The 17,884-nt window shown below is 48.9% G+C and overlaps 2 protein-coding genes and 1 pseudogene across 3 annotated transcripts in view; 2 read left to right on the plus strand and 1 right to left on the minus strand.

Annotated features, from left to right (window-relative positions):
- LOC131192675 (uncharacterized) overlaps window positions 1-17,884 on the minus strand; it is a 371,955-nt gene that overhangs the window by 45,530 nt on the left and 308,541 nt on the right. The gene's annotated exons all lie outside the window — the stretch shown is intronic.
- The window catches only part of LOC131192803 (rano class II histocompatibility antigen, A beta chain-like), a 161,197-nt gene that overhangs the window by 27,296 nt on the left and 116,017 nt on the right, over window positions 1-17,884 (plus strand). The window lies entirely within an intron of this gene.
- Window positions 1-17,884, plus strand: part of LOC131192815 (H-2 class II histocompatibility antigen, E-S beta chain-like) — a 33,451-nt pseudogene that overhangs the window by 12,326 nt on the left and 3,241 nt on the right.

Below are 17,884 nucleotides of genomic sequence, written 5' to 3' on the forward strand. Positions count from 1 at the left end.
TTCTACCAGAGCTTGACCTTGGCTGTTGTATGGAATTCCGAATTTGTGAGTAATGTTCCACCGTCCGCAGAAGTCTGCAAATGCAGCACTGGTGTAGGCAGGACCATTATCTGTTTTTAGTTCTTTGGGGCATCCCAGCGATGCAAAGGTCCGAATACAATGATTGATTACATGTTTAGTGGCTTCTCCCCTTTGTGGGGTGGCCATGATGAAGCCTGAGAAGGTATCCACTGATACATGTAAGAATTTCCATGGAGCAAAGGATGGATATTGAGTAACATCCATTTGCCAAAGTTGACAGGCCACTGTTCCTCTGGGGTTGACCCCCATCGGAAGAGAGTTACCTTGGCGGCTGCAGGTAGGGCATTGATGTATTATAGCAGATGCCTCAGCAACCGTTAAACCAAATTGTTTCATGAGCGCCTTTTTATTTTGATGAAAATAAGCGTGACTCTCCCAGGGAGATTGGGGAGAGAGAGACAGAACAGATAGTGAAGTACTAACAGAGGCAGCGGCAGCTGCAGCATCGGCCACATTATTGCCTTTTTGAAGTATTCCAGGCAGAGGCTGGTGGCTTCGAATGTGTGAAACATGAAAAGGAAGATGTCGAGCAGAAATGAGTGTTTGTAGTTTGAGAAACAAAGATAGAAGTTCTGCATCGAGGGAGGGAGCCAGATATGATTCATAGAGAAAACTAATAATTTGAGTAACATACAGACTGTCTAAGATGAGGTTGAAAGGTTCATCAGAAAAGTTTTGAAAAGCCAATATAGAAGCAAAGAGTTCTGCTCTCTGGGCAGATTTTTGAGGAGGAGTAATTTTAGTGTACCACTGACCACCTTTCTGCCAAGCACAGGCACCATAAGACTTGCTGCCATCAGCAAAGACAGTGAGGGCATTAGGTAGTGGTTGGGGAGAGAAGGGGGAATTCCAGGAGAAAGGAATGGTTCTTAAAAGTAGCAGTCGTGGGTCTGGGGGCGGATGGCAGGAGACTTTTCCTGGCCATTCGGCAAGTGCAAATTGCAATTCATCAGAAACAGACAACAAAGATTCCCAAATAGACAAAGAAAAAGGAACATATAAAATAGATGGTTCTATTCCAGCGAGGAGTTTACTCCTAGATCTAATCTTTGTAATGAGCAGTGCTAATTGTGTAGGCTTTGAAGTTAAAGAAGTGCGTGAAGTGTGAGGAAGATGAAACCATTCTAGGATTAGAAGTTTCTCCTCCTTTTGAACTAATGCCCCAGTGGGGAGCATTACAGTGTTGACAATGAGCATGCCAAATGGGATGTTAGGGGCAAGTCTGTCTACCCATATGTGTTTTAGGGTTAGATTGACTTGTTGCATGGCATGCGTTTGTTGATCGGTCAGTTGTATACGGTCTGATGGTTGAGAGCCTTGTGTGAGGGCTGTGAACAGTGGAGATAATTGAGCAGTGGTTAGAGCTGTGTAAGAGCGAATCCAATTCAGTGTCCCCAAGTATTGCTGTAGCTGAACTAAAGTGGGCTTGTTTGAAAGGTAGAGGGTTGGCACATTTGGGGCCGCCGCTGACCTGAGAACCGTATATCTAAATAAGAGAAGGGGGGGGGGGATTGATTTTTTTCGGGCGCCACAGTAAGGCCACCCTTCTGAAGGGTGTGTAAGAGTTTTGGCAATTGCTGTTTGACTGTGCCTGGGGGCCCAGGCGCAGCGACAAGAATGTCATCCATATAATGATACACAAGAAAAGAAGGGAACAAAGAACGAAAAGGTTGGAGAATTTTCAATGAAATCAGAATACAACTCATTGGGTTTCTGGCGGATAGAAGCAAAAGAGGAGACGGATGACTTAGGGTCATCCACTTTGAGAAAGGCAGATAAGATTATGGCATTAAGTGGAGGGAACAGGGTACGGGGGGAAGCAGCTTGCAATGCAATGGTATTAACAGCACCTTCCCCTAGAAGTTGGTCAGCGGTGATGCCGGCGGGAGGTTCCAGCTACCGCCACTCTTACCTTGCCGCCAAACAGATTCAAAAATCAGAAATTGCGAAGAGGAAAGAAGCATAGAGGCAATATTTTTCCAATCTTCCGGAATCAATTCATGACCATTGGCCATGGAAGTAAGCAAACCCCTGGTATAAGGACTCTGAATCCCATATTCTGCCACTGCCCTTTTAAGATCTTTAACCATTTTGAAATCAAGGGGTTGATGACCTCGAATTTTTTGATTAGGATTTTGCGGGTCATCTATAAGGGCAACAGGAAACATTTGCAAATCCTCTAAGGAAAGGTCCCCCGTTGCCATCGCTCTCTTCAGTCCAGCTGCGAGAGCAGAATAAGACGAGGTCTCCCCGTCCGCAGTTGGCGGAGGCGGAGGGGGGGCAGATGGTGGAGATGTTTCAGTTAAAGAGGCAATGTTGGAACATTTTACCTCAAGAGATTTTTGCTGCGTGGAGGCAACCTCGTATGGAGGTGGAGATGCAGCGTTGAGCGCCATGGCATCGCTCGAATCTCTGATAGCCTTTTCATAAATCTCCAGGCTAATAACAATTACTTGACAAGTTACAATCAAATCATGATTGGCTTTAGGGGGGTCATTTAAATATTTCAATATGCGCCTCCATTTTTTAGATGTAATATCCCCTGAAGGGGGATAAGTGGGACACTTTTGCCAAATGAATTTCAATAATTTGACTAGATCATTTGCTGAAATTGAGGGTAAAGGTTTGCCATGGTTCATACAAATAATTTTTGCAGCCTTAATAAGGTCTCCAAGTTCTTGGAGGTGCGTAACCTGGCCCTTGGACAACCCGTTCCCCATACTTACTAAGTCTTACGACTGCGGAGCGCCTCACTGGCGAAAGTACGGGGGCATCAAGGCGAACAACCAGGACCGGGGATCAAATCACGTCGGGGTCACCAGTTGTGGCTTTTCTCGCGGCCAGCGGGCTCGCCACGAAAGGGTCTGGGCAATCCCCGCGCCAGACGGAGTGAGAAATGAATAAGCAGAGTCCAATTCTCCTCGGGGTGAGCAAGCCCCGAGCTAGCTCGAAACAACCCTTTTATTAAGATTAGGGGTTAGGGGTGGGTTACAGAAGGTAAGCAGGGGTGGTTACATATTAGCATATATTCAACACGTGAACACGTGACTACAAGCACATCCACAAGCCTATGATTTTGGGAGAAAGATCATGATTCTTGGGAGGAGTTTTACCATGAAGTGGTTCTTTGTTCTCTGCTTTTTGCCTACGTGGTACAGCAAACAGAAATACATCTTGAGACATCCTGACTACATACTAATAAATCTCATATAATTGTGTGTAGGAGCAAACTTCTTTTGAAGCTCTGTGAAGTTGACCTTATCAGAGAAGGAATGTTCTGTGGCTATCTCATAGGTGTTGTTACATTTACTGGCAAACATCTTTGTAACCTTGGCATCAAACAGATTTCTGCTTACATGATAACAATTAGCCAGACTTACCTATGCTGATATTTTTGCACATAAGCAATTTCTTGCTCATGCTTATATTTGCACATAAGTAATTTCATAAACAGTTTCATAAAGGGGTTCATATGGCATAATATCGCAACACTCCCCCTTGCAGGGTGGGCCTGCCTTGGGGGTGGGGGCTGAAAAGGAAGAAAAATATGTTATTTACAGTAAAAGTTTCTCTTTATATTCTAATTTTCTTCCCCATCTCTTTTTCTACAGCACTCATGAATTAATCCTGCTCTCTGATGCAAGAGGATGTTTTTTTTTCTTTAGTCGCTGATGACTCTTTGTCCTGTTTGCAACCTCTGAGAAATGGAGGATGAAGGTGGCAGGTTGGGGGGAGGAGGAGAATCGCAGCCTGGACCTTGTCCTGTTGAGATCCCCTCTCCCAGCTTCCTTTCAGGGCCTCTCTTTCTTGTGAGGGAGGGGTGGAGACCATCTAGACTGTCCCCAAGGACACTAGGCAGACATGTCACTCTAGCTCCCTCATCTCTCCTGGCTTTGAACCCACAGCAGCTTCATCTGCATCACTCTTCCTCCTACTCACTTCCTTTCCCTTCCCTTCGCTTTGCTATAAAAGAATAAAATTCAGAGGGAGGAAAACCCTGGAATCCTTCCTTCCTCTTCTTCCTCCTCCTCCTCTTTCCTGCCCGCACAGGAGGCCCCTCTCTCTGCTGCCTCTGGATCCACCATCCCAGCTACTTCGATTCTGAAGTCAGAACTGGTTTGGGAGGTGGGTGGCAAAGGGGCAGGACCCCCCAATCTGATCTGAGGCCTCTTTGCTCTGCTTCCCCTCAAGCCCCCTTTTGAGGAGCAGAATGCCAGCAGGCACGGGCCTCCCTGAGCATTTGTGGGGAATCATTGGGGGCACCAGAGACCCCCCCACATTCATCCAGCCATTTCTCTCCTTCACAACTGGAGGGTCCTGCCCCATTTTGGCACCCAATGGCTCCCTCCCTCTTTGGGGTTCAGATTCGAATGGTATAGAGTCTCCTGCTCAATGGTATAAATGATGTAGGCCTGAGCAGGGGGTTGGACTAGATGACCTCCAAGAAATCCATCTGAAGCCGTGCCTGTTGTAGAAGATGATTGCCACGGAGGGGAAGACCTGCTCTGCAGGAAAAAGGGGGGAGTTCAAGGGGGCAGCCCTGAGTGGAAGACCCCTCCCCAGCCCCCCAAGATGCCCCTAGGCAGCCCCCCAATTGAGCCTCGCCCCCTCCAGAAGTCATCCAGACTGGCTCTGCAGGACTCCAGCAGCCTCGATCCCCAAGGCAGAATTTTCCCCCTTCCTAATCTGACCACCACAGGAAGAATCAGTCGGTGTGTTGTTGGAGGAATTGTCTCAAACACGGGGAAGATTTGGGCTCCTGTCGGCAATACCTCCCTTGGAAGACAGCGTGCAAGAACCTGGAGAAGGGACAACACCAAATGTACCAATGGCAGAAAACAAATCAGATTTCCTTAAGGAAAAAAACCTGTGTTGATGATAGAGGATTCATTGTTCAGGGGAACTGAACCAGCCATTTGTAGAACAGACAATCCAACTAGGGTGGTTTGTTGTTTCCCAGATGTGACTGAGAGGCTTATTAAAATAATGAAGTCCACAGAATCTTATCCCTTTTTCCTCTTTCATGTGGGGAGGAATGAAAAAGTCCCTGGAAACGATGCCAAGAGACTCGGCGCAGGTGGGGATGGGAGCCAAAGAGTTGGGGGCACAGGTGGATTTCTCTTCCACTCTCCCAATAAAGGGAACCATCCAAGGAGGGAAGGCAGCACCTTGGAAGTCAAGCCTGGCTTAGGGGACGGTTCTCTGGAGGGAAATTGGGATTCTTGGCAGGGGTGAAATGTAAAATTTGTTACTACTGGTTCTGTGGGTGTGGCTTGGTGGGGGAGTAATGTGACTGGGTGGGCGTGGCCAACTTTTTTTAAAATTTTAAAATCATTTTTTTACAACCTCTTTGGCCGAAGAGGTTGTTAAAAAATGCTTTTAAAAGCCTGTGATGATCAGGCAACTCAGCTGGGATCACCAGAGAAAAAAAAGCTTTTGAAAGGCTCCTCTGACGATCTCAGCTGAATTGCCTGATTGCCAGAACCTTCTCAAAGCATTTTTTCTACAACCTCTTCAGCTGAAGAGGTTAAAAATGCTTTTAAAAGGTTCTGGTGATCAGGCAACTCAACTGGCATCGCCAGAGGAGCCTTTTAAAAGCTTTTTTTAAAGGCCGAAGAGGTTGTAGAAAAAATACTTTTAAAGGGTTCTGACGATCCCAGCTGAGCCGCGCGATCATCAGAGGCTTTTTTTAAAAAAACTTCTAAAAACATTTTTTCGGCACGGCTCAGCTGGGCAAGGGAGGGGAGCAGGGATTTTCCGAACCATCAGCTTCCATCGCTACTGGATCGGGCAATCCGGTCTGAACCGGGAGAATTTCACCCCTGATTCTTGGACCATGGTCCACAACACCCACATGGGTGGCTCCTGGCAGGGGATGAGCTGCCGCTCAGAGGAACTGAGAAGGTTGGCTTTGGAGGCTGACTGGCTCGCCTTATCCAGAGGGCTTGAAAGAGAAACTGAAGTGAGAGGGAGACGATGTTTTAGAAGCCAATTCCAAACCTCACAGGAATCCACCAAATTGGAAGAAAAAAGAGGAGATGTAGAAACCAAATATGGGGTCAGTCAAAAAGAGACTCGGAGGCCTCTGCACGGATGCTCAAAGTACGAGGAATAAAACGGGGTGAAGGTGGAGCCCAAAGGCAGGTGTGACATTGTTGCAATCACTGAAACTTTGTGGGATGAAACCTACAACTGGAAGGTGCAACTGAAGAGGTTTAATGTGGAGGAAATAAATATGCAGCTGCTGTCGAAAGGAAGTGGGAGACACGGGCACAAACTGGTAGTTTTATCTCAATATAAATGTATTTAACATCCACAGCAGAGAAGATGGGAACATTTACCGTGAGGTAAATCTCAAACAGCATATGGCATCAGAGCACAGATCGCCTGAGACAGGAGCCCGCCAGTGGTGGGTTGATCCCGGTTCGGTCCGGTTCGTGTGAACCGGTAGTAAAACCAGTGGGAGGCTCCGCCCACCGACCCGGCATCATCATAGATGATCTGCACATGCGCAGAAGCCTGCGTGCTCCTGTTGTGAACCAGTAGTAAAGGTTACTAGAACCTACCCCTGGAGCCCGTCCCCACTCAACCACAACGGTGTCTTCTGGATCATTGGACACTTTCCTGTTCCAGCTCTTACATTTAATGGCTTCACATTTAAAGTGTTCCAAAGAAGCAGACCGAATGAAAGAGGTGGAGATGGAGTTGCACTATATATAAGAAATACCCAAACCGCTCTAGAAACGCAGCAGAAGAAAGACAAAAACCTCCTTCAATGCATTTGGGTTGATATAAAAGGGGGGAAGAAGAAGGAGGGAGCCATGGGGGTTTATTATGAGCCTCCCAATCAACCGGAGGCAACAGATGAACTTTTTGTTAATGAGCGAAGGCCTGTAGGAAGCTTTGACTCCCCCAACCTCAACTGGGAGGCAGGTTCTGCGCCTGGTGGAAGATCAAAGAGGTTCCTGGGAAACCCAGCAGACAAAACCTCCCTCATTCCCATCCATATGTGGGCTTTGCCCCCAGGGGAGGAGACACCCTGGGATGCCCCTCCCCCTCATTCTGGCTCCTCCCCTCCTCTCTCTGGGATGCTCCTGTCCCCATATAAGCCTCGGTTAATCAGAGAGGACCCAGTAGAGAACTAGGGAGACTGTGGCCGGCAGAAGCTATGGAGGCCTAGGAGGAGATTCCTTCAAGGGCAAAAACTAGAACATATTTAAAGAAGCTGTAATGAATGGACAACACACTGATGTGAACAAATGTGCTTCTACTGTTTGTTTATATTCAAAATATAAAGGTTAGGGTTATCTATCCATCCATACATCTACCTATCATATCTATCTATCTATCTATTTATCTATCTGACCTATCTATGAAATTTATGTAGCCACCCATCTCACAACAAGTGACTCTGGGACACATACAACAAAAATAAAAACTGGTATTTACATGAAAGTATTAAAAAACCATTCAAAGCAATAAAAATATTTTAAAAAGAAGGAATATTAGGCAAAGAGCCATATTTTTTCAGTGCCATTGTAACTTCAAATGGTCACTAAATGAACCGTTATAAGTCAAGGACTACTTTCTTCAATGTGCTTTAACTGATGGAGAAAGGAGAAGAGAACCATCATCAGGTATTCTGGAAGGGCCCCTTCAGCCACTTCCAATGGGCCAGAGGACCTTGTGGCTGCCCCACCTGGAGGCTCAGCCATGGGGCGGAGGAGGAGGAGAGTCCCTGAGCTGCCCTGATGAAGATTCGAGGCTTGTTGCCTGCTGGATCCTGGCCAGTTCCTCAGTTCCGCTTCGGAGGAGCCCAAACGCTTCAGGCTGGGGAAGCGAAGCCCAAGAGCCTCTGCAGCTGTTGGGGGCTGGAGAAAGAAACTCTGTGTGTGTGTGTGTGTGTCTGAGGATGTCAGGGAGAACTCAGAGAAGATGAAAGTCTTGTGGGGGAGGGGAAGAATGAAAAGAGCCCAGAAGTTCTGCTTTGATCAGGAGATCGATGGGAGTCCCACCAGAGTCTCTCTGGATCTGGGGCCAATTTTGTGTCACTGGGTGTCTCCAAACACACAATTATGGGAGAGGTTTGGACTCTGCTGCCTCCTTCAGCTGCAGGTGGGGACCCAGTTCTGGTCTGCTGAGGTTGGTGCTGGGCCAGGGGGGAGTTTGACCCCTCCAGCCCCCCTCCATGCCAGGAAAGGATTGGGGGCATCTCAGGATACCTGTGGGATGTCTGCCTGCTGCAGCTGGGAGAAGGTTGGGGCTCTGATCTGATATCTCCAACCATTAGCTGGTATTTTATCCTCAGCTGGCAGCTGCCCAGCCTCCACTGCCCCCACCTAGCTGAGAGAGATCAGCCTGGTTAGCCTGAGGATGGGAGACCACCAGGAACCATCTGGGCTACTGAATAGGCTGAAGGAGGGTGAAGCTTCAGGCCCTCTTCAAACTCGCCTCCCTCAAAAGATTCACTTCCCATTCCTCTCTTAGCCTTCCCTCATCTCCCCTCCCCCCCTTTCTCAGTTCCTGCCGTTTGGAAGACCTCGTGGGACCCCAATTCTCCCTGTCCAGAGAGAGGGGACAAGGCTAGAGTGGAGCGGAAACTTTAAAGGGGGAAAATGAGGGGGGGTCCTTTCCCCCACCTCTAACTACAGGAGCCTTTTAGCCTTTCCCACCTTCCTGAGGCTCAGGGCAGAAGGGAGGTAATTGGGGGTCTCCAAGCCCCCTTTACCCTCCTCCCTCGGGAGCGATCCCCCCTTTCCTGCCGGTGTCCGGATGACGCATGAGGAAGCCCGACCCCCAGTCTTGGGTCAGGAGGGAGGAAAGGCTGCCCAGGCAGAGCAGGACGGAAAACTGGGGCTGGGAGGGAGCGAGGGGGGAGTGAGAGGGAAATGCGAGAGAGGAATAAGGAAGAGCGTGGGGGGAGGGAGGAGGGAAGGGAAGAGAGGGAGGGGGAGGGAAGGGGAAAAGCGAGGGAGGAGGAGGGGTGGGGAGCGGCGCAGAACTCTATTTCTGACTTCCAGAAAGTCGAACATCGGGCCCAACCAATGAAAAATGGAACTCTGGAAGCGTCATCGGTCTCCGGGCAGAGGAGCCACCGCTGGGTCCTTTGGAGGAGACGGTTCTCGGAGGCGCCAGGGGACGTTCAGCTGTTCAGCCTGGATTTGGCCTTTTTGTCCGCCCATCGAGCCCTTCCGAGGACCCGGGAGAGGCGGAGGCGGGAGGTTGATGGCGCCAAAGGTCTCCCGGCGGGATTTAAGCAGTTGCAAGCAGAGCTGCCTTCCGCAATTGACTGAGGGGGATTTTGTCAATGCCCAGGGTGTTCAAGGGCTGCTCCAGATGTTTTTGGGGATTGTCGGGGTGGGCTGCCTCAAAAGAGGAAGGGAAGGAAAAGCGAAAGCCAAAGTGGGAAACTGAGGCATTTTCAGCCCTGAATCCCCAGAAGGAAAAACTTATGAAAAAAAATGGAGACTTGCATTCTCAATGAGGATCAAGAAGTCACAGGGAAAGTCTATGAAGTCCTGTGGAGGAGATTTGAGATCACCACGTTTCTCCCACGGAAAACTTTACGTTGCTTGCTCAAGGGTGGCTTCACCACGGAGTTTAGTTATTCTTGCTGCTGGAGATGAAACTACAAATGTTATTTATAATTGTTTTGTCTTAAATTAATATTATACTTCATTTGAATAATATTTTACTTCATAATCTGTATACTGTGCTTATACTTTTAAAACCCTGTAAATAAAACGGCTTTGATTTGACACTAAAGATACAATTCATTCCTTTTCCTGCCTAATACAAGATTGGGATAAATAAATACCTGGACAATGCTGGGTAACCGGCTAGTTATATATAAAAAATAACCAAACCACTCTAGAAACACAACAGAACAAAGCTGAAAAACCTCCTCAAATGCATTTGGGTCGATATAAAAGGGGGAAAAGAAGCTCAAAGCCATGATGGGGGTACATTGGAAGCCCCCCAACTCAACACCAAACGGCCACTAAATGAACCGTTGTAAGTCAAGGACCATCTTCTTCAGTGTGCTTCAACTGATGGAGAAAGGACCAGAGAACTATAATCAGGTTGTTTGATGATGGTTACCAGGTTGGTGTGGATGCTTAGCCACCCATGGATAGACTTTCTCTGGGGAGACCCCTCCCCCTCCTCCAGGTCTCCTGAACAGTGTCCTCCCCCCATTACTGCAACTGAGTCCCTCCCCCTCCATGCTGGTCCCCCTTTTCCTCTCTTTCCCTCCATCTTTCCTCCATCAGAGCCTCCCCCAGAGAGCAGGGAGGGTCTCCACACAAGGGGTCCCAAGGGGTAGAATTTGGGTCCTTCAGCCACTTCTGGTGGGCCAGAGGACCTTGTGGCTGCCCCACCTGGAGACTCAGCCATGGGGCGGAGGAGGAGGAGAGTCCCTGAGCTGCCCTGATGAAGATTCGAGGCTTGTTGCCTGCTGGATCCTGGCCAGTTCCTCAGTTCCACTTCGGAGGAGCCCAACGCTTCAGTCTGGGGAAGCAAAGCCCAAGAGCCTCTGCAGCTGTTGGGGGCTTGAAGAAGAAACTCTCTGTGTGTGTGTGTTTGTGTGTGTCTGGGGATGGCAGAGACAACTCAGAGAAAAGCGCAATATTTGGGGGTGTGGGAGAAGCATGAAAGGAGCCCAGAGGTTCTGCCTGGGTCAGGGGAGGGATGGATGCCCCACAGAGGCTGCCTGGATCTGGGGATACTTTGTGCGACCGGCTGTGTCCAGATACATAACTGTGGGGCAGATTCGGAGTCTGCCGCCTCCTTCAGCTGCAGGGGGGGGATCTGGCTCTGGCCTGCTGAGCCTGGTGCTGGGCCAGGGGGGAGTTTGACCCCTCCAGCCCCCCCATCCCTGGAAAGGACCCAGGCCACCTCTGGACCCACAAAGCTCCTCAAACAGAATCCGGAATTCAGGATCTGTCTAAGCCGCCTTTGCATAACTCACTGGACCCGAATCTCCCCCAAAGACTAGAAAAAACATTTTCTGTGGATGTAGTGAAAGAGGAGTAGAAGAAAGAGAATGTCTGTTTTTTGGATAGTTTGTGGGGGGAGGGGGAGATTTCCAGACTGTGATGGTTAAAAGGTTGTAATCCTATAATGGAGGATACGGGATCACTGAGGTCCCCAGAATTTCTATTAAAATTCCAGGTTATTTTATAAATTATAAATTTATTGTTCGGTTTGATATACTGTCCATCCATCCATCCTTCCTAAATAATATTGAAACCTTTTACAAGGAAGAAAATCTGCTCAGATCCTCTTAGAAACATCCGTGGATATGGATATTTTTTTCTTCTTCTTTCGGGAAAAGGTTTCCTCCAACTCCCCTCCAGAAGGACGGAGCTGATCTCCGAGTCCGGATTCTTAGGATTTGGGAGTCCCAGGGCGGATTTCTCTCCCCGTCAAATCCCTTTTCTCTCCCGAGCCTTGCAGGGCAAAGGTGGAGTTCCCTGGCAAAGAAGAACCGGCAGGAATGATGGAGCCGCTTCGTCCAGACGTTCCGAGCAAGAGAGACGCGCCTTTCAAGGAAGAGAATCGCCCTTTTCTCTTGTGAAGCCAAGAGATCCCTAAGGAGATTCCCCCGTGAAAGAGTGGGAGGGAGGCTGGGGAGAGGATCCGGGGGGATTGGGAGGGAATCCCTGTAGATCCCCTCCGCCTCTTCCTGCATGGACTGTCAGCTGAGGGTTTTCCTGGCTTCCCTTCGGATTGGGGGGAGTCTGTGACCCCCAAGTCCTGGCTGGCTGTGGGGCTGCGCCTCCCCCCTTGTCACCCGGTGCAGCTGCTGGGGGCTCCCTCCTTCCAGACTGAGTGCAGAAGGACCCCTTGAGCTCTGGATCCACTTTGCCCGTCCGGATTCTCGCAGGTCCAGTCTGGGCGCCCTGGGGTAACTAAAAGGGCATCTAGTCGGCCTCTTCAGGCGCACAAAGGCAGATTGGAGGAGAATCATTGGGGGGGGGCGCAAAAGGAAGTCCACTTTCCCCTCCGGAGCTGGCATGAAACACCCCCTAGAATGCAGCCCCCCAAGACTGAACTTATTCCCCCTCCCACTTTCTCCGCTTCTCTCTCTGCGGGGAACTATCTCCTCCATCGGGCGAAGTCAAGGGAGGCTCTGCCCGGAGACCGATGACGCTCCTGAAAGGAGAATTCCCATTGGTCCTCCTGCTCCTTCTGGACCCTCCCAATTCCGAAGTCCGAGGAAAACTCCTCCTCCCCCCAATCCAGACCCCCCGATTCCGCCTCTGGGGCTGGGAGCCTCCGCGTCTTTCTCCTCTCCCTTTGGGGCGCTTGTGGGGCAGCATCCATGGCTTTCCCCGGGGTCCTTCTGCTGCTAATTGTGGGGGCGCTGGCCCGGATCCCCGGAAGCGAAGGGGGGAAGGAGACCCCCGGTAAGGAGGGGGCTGGGCGGGGAAGGAGGGGGTTGGGAGGGGGGGGGAGAAATCCGATGGGTCTCCAGAGCCTCCAGCAACCTGGATCTCTGCGTGGTCTCCTCCCCTTTCCTTCCCACATACCCCCCAGGAGGACGGAGAGGGATCCCTTCCCCCCTTCTCCGATTGTAGCCGAGGTGGGGGTCGCAGCCTCTCCCGCTCCCCCTCCAGTGCCTGGGTGGGAGGGGGCTGCATGGAAAGAGGAAGGGGAGGAAAAGCGAAAGAGGGAAACTGAGGCATTTCCAGCCCTGAATCCCCAGAAGGAAAAAGAGGCATTTGAGCAAAAGTCTTTTGGCTTCTTCAGAAACTTCCCTTTTTCTTCTGAATCTCAGAATTGAGGCTTTGAAGGTCAGGCAAGAGGGGGGCTTCCGTCCCTTCTGGGGGAGACTCTGAATTTGGGGAGGAGACCAGGAACCCCCCACCCCCTATAATCCCCCACTGCTCTATCGGTACGTGGAGGGGGAGGGGGGAGTAGTGAGAGATGAGGATTTGGGGCCTCTGAGTTGCTCCCCTCAATTGGCTCTCAAAACCTCCCCTTTGGGAGGGGACTGCAGGGGGTCTTTTTTGGGGGGGGAGAGGAAACAGGGGTGATCCAGAGGGGGGTTTCAGCAGGTTCTGAGCAGTTCTGGAGAACCGGTAGTAAAAATTCTCTCAGGGTGGCATCCGCCAAACAATGTCGGCTGGCGGCCCCCAGGGGCAGGGCCTTCTCTGTGGGAGCTCCCACGCTTTGGAACGAACTTTCCCCTGGTTTAGGCCAAGTGCCTGATCTTCGGACTTTTCCCCGTGAGCTGAAAACGCATTTATTTATCCAAGCGGGACTGGATTAAAAGTTTTTACTTAATTTTAATTGGGGTTGATTATTTTTAGGAAATGGGGTTTTATTATTTTAATCTGTACTTTTAAACTATGGCCTATTTAAATAAGTTTTTTAATTAATTTTTTACCTTGTTTGATAGTTGTATTTTATCGGCCTGTAAACCGCCCTGAGTCCTCCGGGAGATAGGACGGTATAAAAATTTGATTAAATAAATAAATAAATAAATAAAATTCTGACTCGCCCCGCCCCCATCTATTCTCTGCCTCCGGAGTCCCAGCTGATGGGGTGGGAATGGGGATTTTGCAGGATCCTTCCCCTGCCACGCCCACCAAGCCATGCCCACAGAACCCGTAGTAAAGAAATTGAAACCGCCACAGCCGTTCCCTCCGCTCCCCCTCTTTCTTCCCTCCCCCTCTTTCCTCCCTCCCCTCCCCCTCCTTCCTTCCCTACCCTCTTTCCTCCCTCCCTCCCCTCTTTCTTCCCTCCCCTCTTTCCTCCCTCCCCTCTTTCTCCCTCCCTCCCCTCTTCCTCCCTCCCTCCTTCCTCCCTCCCCTCCTCCCTCCCCTCTTTCCTCCCTCCCCTCTTCCTCCTCCTCCTTCCTCCTCCCTCCCTCCCCTCTTCCTTCCCTCCCCTCTTCCTCCCTCCCCTCTTTCCTACCATCCCCTCTTCCTTCCCTCCCCTCTTTCCTCCCTCCCCTCTTTCCTCCTCCCCTCTTTCCTCCCCTCTCCTCTTTCTTCCCTCCCCTCCTCCTCCCCTCTTTCCTCCCTCCCCTCTTTCTCCCTCCCCTCTCCTCCCTCCCTCCCCTCTCCTCCTCCCCTCCTCCTTCCTCCCTCCCCTCTTTCCTACCATCCCCTCTTCCTTCCCTCCCCTCTTTCCTCCCTCCCCTCTTTCCTCCTCCCCTCTTTCCTCCCCTCTCCTCTTTCTTCCCTCCCCTCCTCCTCCTTATTTTCCCCCCCTCCAGACTCCCCCCCAGCAAGTTTGCCTTCCTCTCTGGGGCTGAGAGAGTTCCCTTTCCCTCCTCCAGGGGGCGTCTTCCGCCAGTCTCTTAGGGAAGGTCCTTCGCCCCCCCTCCCTCCTTCCGTGGGTGGGACCCCCCTCCTCTACCGACGGCTGGGAATGATGGGCCCTGGAGTCCCTCCTGACGCCCTTCCTCCTCCTCCTCCTCCTCCTCCTTGCAGCCCATTTCCTGCACCAGGCGAAGGCCGAGTGCCGCTTCTTCAACGGGACGCAGCGGGTGAGATACCTGCAGAGATACTTCTACGACCGGCAGGAGGTCGTCCGCTTCCACAGCGACCGCGGGGAGTTCGTGGCCGTCACGGGGTTGGGGGAGGCGGAGGCGGACAAGTGGAACAGAGACAAGGTCTTCCTGCAGTACCAGAAGGACCAAGTGGATTCCTTCTGCCGGTACGACTACGAGGTTCTCCAGGGCGGCCCTGTGGTTGGCCGGAGAGGTGAGTCTGGGAGGGGGGGGAGTTTGGAGGGGAGGGGATCCCGAGACCCCCTTTTTCCTTCCCTGGATTGATGGAGATTCTCCCGGATGAAGATTTTCCTCCTTTTTGATTCTCCTCCTCCGACCATCATTCCCATCACTCTCCCTTTTCCTCCCAAGATCCCCTCCCGCCCGGAATCTGGGATCCCTTCGATCCGATCCCTCCAAGGGATCCACTTCATTCATTCACCAACTTTAAAAGCTCCCAGAGGGATCCTGGGAGGCAGCACAGAAAAAACGTCAAACCACAAAAACGGCCCATATGCAATTTCAGATTTCAAAGGCAAAGATAATTAAAGTTCAGTAGTAAACATTAATTAAAAGATCAATTAACTAAAACATGAATTAAAAGGGGGATTCAGGGCTCTGAGCAGCCCCACAGCCGCCTCCTCCTCTGGGCCCCCCCAGCAAAGCCCCAGAGCCCCACTTGGACCCCTTTCCGGAAGGCCAGTAAGGGAGGGGCTCCCTCCCCCTCTGGGGCCTTTGGGAGTTTAGGATTAAAACAATGAATCTTCAAAGGGAATCAGTGAAAGCGGATGATGGTCTCCTTTCTCTGCAGGTCTTAGTTCTCTTTATTCTTTATTCTCAGTCATTTCCACTCCAGCATCTTTTCAATCCAACAAATAAGTAAGTAAAATAAATATATATAAAATTAAATAAATTTTAAAAAATAAAATGAAATAAATGAAAAATTAAATAAATAAAGAAAATTAAAAAATAAATAATAAAAGAATTACATAGATAATAAAATTAATAAATAATAAACTAAAGAATAGAATAAATAAGTTAAATAATAAATAAACTAAGCAATAAAATAAATTATAATAAATAAATAATCAATCAATCCAGATAGCATTTATAATTATGAATCACACAGAATCCTGGTCTGGCATTTCCTCTGCCTTGAGCAGAAGCTGATTCAGAGGCTAAGAAATTTTGTTCAGCCAATTTTGGGGGTCTGGGAGAAAAGCCCCCCTTGAAACCCCCTTTTTGGTCCCAGACTCAGCTTCCCCTGCAGCCAAATCCCTTCCGTCTTCCTTCCTGGGGAGGCTCCTGATTTGGGGAAGAGACTCCAAAAACTCCCACAAACCTTCAAACTGAATCTGGGGTCATAAGAAAGAAATCCGGCCTCCATTCAGCCCTGAAGCCTCAGATTCTTTCATTCTTTCTTCCAGATTCCTTGCAAATCGCCTAGAATTGTTGATGTAATTTACATTCTCTGTGGAATAATAATTTTATTTATTTCTATCAACTGATGGGGTTTCAGAGGCCAAACATTGTGCAAATCAAAAATTCCAGCTGCACTTTTTGCCATTCGGCCTTTCCAGGGAAATTTTACTCCTTTGATGGAAACTGAAAAATCTTGAAATCATCCTCACTTAAGAATTGCTTAAGTCTGAGGTTCCCATTGGGAGCCCAGGAGCTTCTCCAGAAATAATCTGTGGCCATAGAATGAAATAAAATGTTTCTCTCTTAAGAGAAAAAAAACAGCCCTAAATTATTGACTATTTCAGGGGAACCGACAGTGATTTTGTTCTCCATATATTCAGTCTGGAGGCAAAACTCATTTTCACTCCTAAATTCTTCCCAGCAAAGCTAGGAGGATCATCACATCCATGTAATAGGATATTAGAATTTACTAAATAAATAAATGATAGTCTCTCAAATTTGAGAGATAGTTTGAAATATTTTTACTACCAAAGAGGATGTTTCCCTGGAGATAATAATCCTCTGATTGACAATATTCAACACTGAATTATTTCTTAATATCAATTCAACATTCTTGTTGTCTGGCATATTTGACATAATTCTCATTCCAGCAATATTTAACATGGAAATTTCCTCACTTCTACGTACTAATTTATCTGATGATTTTTAATAATCCCTGAAAGTGGCCCAAAGATCCCCTGACAATTGTGTTGGTGTTGTGTGTGTCTCTCTCTTTTGTGGTCCTCTCAGGGCCTCCCTCCCTCCCTCCTCCCTCCTTTTGAGGGTCTCTGGGAGGATTTTCCCTTCAGGGAAAGGAGCTTCATCAACTGCCCAAAGACACCAAAACCCATGCTCCCCTCCTCTTTTCCTCCCTTCCCTCCCTCCTTCCTTCCTTCCTTCCTTCCTTCCTTCCTTCCTTCCTTCCTTCCTTCCTTCCTTCCTTCCTTCCTTCCTTCCTTCCTCTGGTTCAGGGACAGGACCAAAATCTCTGGATTTATTTGTGAAAATCTATTAAAATATTGCATCCAGTTTTGGTTGCCACGATGTAAAAAAGATGCTGAGACTCTAGAAAGAGTGCAGAGAAGAGCAACAAAGATGATTAGGGGACTGGAGGCTAAAACATATGAAGAACAGTTGCAGGAACTGGGTATGTCTAGTTTAATGAAAAGAAGGACTAGGGGAGACATGACAGCAGTCTTCCAATATCTCAGGGGTTGCCACAAAGAAGAGGGAGTCAAGCTATTCTCCAAAGCACCTGAGGGTAGAACAAGAAGCAATGGGTGGAAACTGATCAAAGAAAGAAGCAACTTAGAACTAAGGAGAAATTTCCTGACAGTTAGAACAATTAATCACTGGAACGACTTGCCTGCAGAAGTTGTGAATGCTCCAACACTGGAAATTTTTAAGAAAATGTTGGATAACCATCTGACTGAGATGGTGTAGGGTTTCCTGCCTGGGCAGGGGGTTGGACTAGAAGGCCTCCAAGGTCCCTTCCAACTCTGTTGTTATATTATATTAAAATGTTGACTTTAATAGAAATTCAAAATAATGATCCTGAATTTCATTCAGATTAATGTAATTTCTTCCTGTGAAATCCTCCATCAAAAGTATTATTTTTACTGCAGTGAAAATATTTCAAAGGAGAAGCCAAGAATATTGCCTCTGTTTTTCTTAGTCCCAATGGTTTTTATTTCTTTTGCTTTAAAAGAATATTCTGTGTATTTATAGCCAATTGTTGGTCTGGCTCCAGTTTAGGAGACCTGAAATCACAGGATGTTCCTTGAGTCTCTTTGGGGGAATTTTCTCTTCCTTTTTCTTTGACTTCTGAGCTGACTTTTC

The sequence above is a fragment of the Ahaetulla prasina genome, chromosome 2 (assembly GCF_028640845.1).
Source record: "Ahaetulla prasina isolate Xishuangbanna chromosome 2, ASM2864084v1, whole genome shotgun sequence".
Lineage (NCBI taxonomy): Eukaryota > Metazoa > Chordata > Lepidosauria > Squamata > Colubridae > Ahaetulla > Ahaetulla prasina.